The sequence below is a fragment of the Apium graveolens genome, unplaced genomic scaffold, assembly GCF_009905375.1.
Source record: "Apium graveolens cultivar Ventura unplaced genomic scaffold, ASM990537v1 ctg5805, whole genome shotgun sequence".
Classification (NCBI taxonomy): domain Eukaryota; kingdom Viridiplantae; phylum Streptophyta; class Magnoliopsida; order Apiales; family Apiaceae; genus Apium; species Apium graveolens.
In genome coordinates, this window is record NW_027419108.1 from 83,708 (window position 1) to 88,823 (window position 5,116).

Genomic DNA, 5,116 nt, shown 5'->3' on the forward strand with positions numbered 1-5,116 from the left:
AACCAAATATATTTATTTTTTTCTAAAATTTTTATTGTATCACTAACATATATATATATATATATCTTGACATCCTTATGGTTGGATCATTCATAAATATTTTTTAAAAAACCGAAACATCGGTACGGGACTAAACACTAATAAGAATAACTGGTCAAACTACTAGTTGACTGTTAAAATAGCACACTAAATACATTTATTTTTTTCTAAAATTTTTATCATATCACTAAAATATAAATATCTTGACATCCTTATGGTTGGATCATTCATAAATATTTTGTAAAAAATTGAAACATCGGTATGAGACTAAACACTAGTAAGAAGTACTCGTCAAACTACTTGTTGACTATTAAAATAACAAATCAAATACAATTATTTTTTTCTAAAATTTTTATCATATCAGTAAAATATATAGATCTTGACATCCTTATGGTTGGATCATTCATAAACATTTTTTAAAAAATCGAAACATCTGTACGGGACTAAACACTAGTAATAATAACTGGTCAAACTACTAGTTAACTGTTAAAATAGCAAACCAAATACATTTATTTTTTTCTAAAATATTTATCATATCACTAAAATATATAGATCTTGACATCCTTATGGTTCGATCATTCATGAACATTTTATAAATAATTGAAACATCGGTATGAAACTAAACACTAGTAAGAAGTACGTGTCAAACTACTAGTTGACTGTTAAAATAATAAACCAAATACATTTATTTTTTTCTAAAATTTTTATCATATCATTAAAATATATAAATCTTGACATCCTTACGGTTGGATCATTCATAAATATGTTTTACAAAATTAAAACACTGGTATGAGACTAAACACTAGTAAGAAGTACTGGTCAAACTACTTGTTGACTGTTAAAATAACAAACCAAATACATTTATTTTTTTCTAAATTTTTTATTATATCACTAAAATATATAGATCTTGAGATCCTTATGGTTGGATCATTCATAAACATTTTTTAAAAAATTGAACATCCGTATGTTACTAAACACTAGTAAGAAATACTGGTCAAACTACTAGTTGACTATTAAAATAGTAAACCAAATATATTATTTTTTTTCTAAAAATTTATCAGATCACTAAAATATATAGATCTTGATATCCTTACGGTTGGAACATTCATAAATATTTTTTAAAAAAATTAAAAAATTAGTTTGGGAGTAAACACTAGCAAGAAGTAGTGGACAAATTACGGATTGACTGTTAATCTTGCACAAAAAGTAAAAATATAATTATAAAGTCCTGTTTATGAATCAATATATCAAAATATAAAATTATAAAACGAGCGATTTATTATTGGAGAAGAGTGCATACATATTGATAGCAACTGTAACGTCGGTGATCCACTTCGTTCCATCTTTTCATATATATATTTCTATATATAAGTATATAGATGTGTAAGTAATGTTCTTGAATTAAACTCTTAATTTTATGATTATTTTTTATTAGATGGTGTGATTGAAGTTGTAAATGTACTAGTGTTTGCGTATTTTGTAATTTTTGTTTCGCTTGCAAGTTCAGATTTGATCTTATAATTCACTTTAATTCACTTTAAGTTACTTTTGTTCAGAAATTAATATAATTGTTCTATTTTTCGGATTGTTCTTATATTTATTGTGAAACACGCATGTTGTACAAGGTCAATTAAATTGATGGATTCCAGGAGTAGGATGCTAAAGTCTGTGTTGTGCAAGATATGCCTGTACCTTAACAAGACTAAGACAATTTGTCAACCCTACGTAAGTTGTATTGTTATCTTAATTTGTATATTGTACTTGTAACACTTAAAGTCAGTAAAAATGTTAAAGGAGTAGACTGGAGTCTTTTTCTATAAATAGTGTCAAGCCTAAGAATTCTATCTGGAAGAAGATCAAGAAGATCATGGCTCAGAAGAACTATAAAGAAGCTTGGAGTTGAATAAATTTGTTTTAGGAAAAATATTCTAAGTCAAGATCTCTCCAAGTCACAGATTTAGTGTTATAGAGAAGTCATTCAAGAACTCAAAATGACTTATCAAGAAGTCAAATTGAAGACATAGAGGTTGGAGATATCGACAAGTAATTTCTTCACTAGAGAACTCAGAGTTATCGTGAAGTCAATATTTATTAGAAAACTCTAAGTTATCGATAAGCCAAAATTCATTAGAGAACCTAGAGTTATCGATAAGCCAAAATTCACTAGAGAACTCTGAGTTGTCGACAAGTCAAATTTGACTAGAGAACTCTAAGTTATCGATAAGTCAATTAGCCATTAGAGAACTCGGAGTTATCGATAAGTCAAAGTGAAGATATAAAGACTAGAGATCTCTACAAGCCAAATTCTTTTATAGAGAACTCAGAGACCTCTACAAGTCAAATTTGCTATGGAGTATTAGAGATCTCGATAAGCCAATATACTTATCGAGATGTCAAGTTCTCTATTGACCAAATGGAGATCTCGAGGTAAAATCTCAAAGTACAAGATTGCATATCAGTTCAATATCCAAAATTTAACAATCAACAAACAATCCAAACAGCTGCATTGACAAGTCTACAAAAAGCAGTTTGAAGGATGTGCAAGATCAATGGTGAAGATTAACTGACGAAGGAAGATCAAGATAATCACAGGATGCTAAAGATATGCTAAGCCAGAAATAGAAGATATCATTTTCTATAAATGGAAATAACAAGTGACTATTTACAAAAGCTAATAGCATGTCTTATTATACACTGTGTAAACCAGCAGTTAACTGGATTATAAAGTTATCACTGGTCCTTTAGTCAGAAGTAACAATTTAGATAGAAAATCTTGTAACTCTCTCAAGTAGAAGCTAAGCTCTTTATCAACAAAGAGCCTAGAAATTTTTTAGCAACACATTCTTAATGTTAATATAAAATCAAGTGAGTTTTGAAGATTTATGTTCTTTTATTTTCTGCAAGCTTGATCTCTGCATGAACACATATTTACTACAAGATTTAGTTTACTTTGTTCAACTATAAAAGATTCAAGAAAAGCTCAAAATTAGTAAAACACATTCAGCCCCCCCCCTCTGTATGTTATTCATTTCCTAACAAGTGGTATCAGCGCAAAATCTGAAAGTAAACAGATTCAAGATCTTGGAAGAATGAATACACAGAAAATCAGTAGCATCAAAATTCCTACCTTTGACAAAGCTAACTACACTCTTTGGAAAAAGAAAATGTTATTGTTTATCAGGATGGCCAATCCAATCTATATTCAGATACTCAAAAATGGGCCCTTCACTCCTATGGTTAGAGTTGAAGAGATAGTGATATGGTCATTCCAGCTCATTATGCTCCAAAAGACCCTTTTGAGTATACTGAGCCTGAAAAAGAGAAAGTTTTCCTGGATAGTGGCTTGTAATTAATATTGATTGAGTCACTTGACAATGTGATGTATAACAACATTGTCAAATGTGACACTTCCAAGCAAATATGGAAAAGATTTAGATACTCTGTGAGGGAACTGAGGAAGTTGGATCTAATCAAAGAAGGATACTGATTTCACAGTATGAAGGTTCCATAGCCAATCCAAAGGAAAGTATAACTGATGTGTTTGAAAGGTTTAACAAGCTGATAAATGATTTGCAACTCCATGAAAAATATTATGAAGCTGAAGAAGTGAACTTGAAGTTCTTGATTACTCTCCCTGATCATTTAGAACAGAAAATCTTAGCAATCAGGGAAAGGAGAGATCTGAGCAGAATAACACTGGAAGTTCTATAAGGAATTCTAAAAACATATTAACTAGAAATGATCCAAAGGAAATCATTGAGATCTGGTCAGTAACATGTTGTAGATGGCTCAAGTACTTTAATTTTCAATGAAATCCAAACATCTATTGATGAGCCAAGATCTCAAATTCTGGTTGCCTCAACAAGTGAGCAAAGAACAAATGATTCACAAGAATAAGTCATTTCGGAATTGGAAGAAGATAAGTTATACACTCTTGATGAAGTGGATGAGCTAGATCAGTCTATGGCTTATTTGGCTAGAAAATTCTCCAATATTAGAGTAAAGAAGCCAAGATTTTTCAAGGGTAAAGGACAGTCTCTCAACAAAAGACAGCAGCTGGAAAGGAAAAGGGAAGTACACTTCTGATGGCAAGAATGGTTACAAAACTGGATTTGTTGACATATCTAAGATAAGGTGCTACAACTGTGATGAGTTAGGCCATTTTGCTACAGAATGCAGGAAACCTAAGAAAGCAAAGAAGGATAAAGCTTATCTTGAATTGGAAGCAAAGTATGAAACTCTTCTGAAGAAACAGCAAAGCAAAGCTTATATTGCAGAGGGTAAAAGTTGGGATGACTCTGAAAATGATGAAGATGAAGAATTTGGAAATTATGCACTCATGGCCTTGGAGCAAGGAGAATCATCCTCATCTAAATCACAGGTAACAACTCTTACCACCATTGATTTAAATGTGAGTCAATTTAAGGAAACTGTAGAGAAGATGAGAACAGAAATGTTTCACATTCACACAAGCATGGTTGCTGCTAATGAAGAAGTTAGCAGATTAACAAAGATAAATGAGAAGCTTGAAAGTGAAAAGCAAGAAACTGAATTGTTGCTGGTGGAGCTTGAAGATGTAAAGCAAGAGAATGCTTATCTCAAGAACAAGCTCAAGTGTGCAAATGAAATTGAAGCAGTGCTAAGGGAGAAGCTGGAAAAGAATGAAGTAAAGTTGAAGTCTTTCAGAAATACATCTGAGTTGGTTGGACAATACCATGAGAAAAACAAACCAGGTACAAATATTGTTATTGGTCTTGACTATGATGCCTTGAACAGCAAGAAGAAAGATATTGGTGACAAGAAAAAGCAACAGCTAATGAAAATGTTCTAGCTATGCTGAAAAAGGTTGTATCACCTATGTTCAAAGCATGTGAAGTCAACTTCAGTGAAGAAGAATTGATCATCAAGCAAGAAATTGCTGATGAGGACAAAGAGAAGAAAACTGCAGAATCAACTCAGTCTTCCAATACTGAAGAAAAGCTCATGGACAAACAAAGTCCCAAGACACCTGTTAAAGAGACCAAAAATAAAGATGCAAGAAAGAAAAAGAAAAAATATAAATGGAAAATAGGGATTA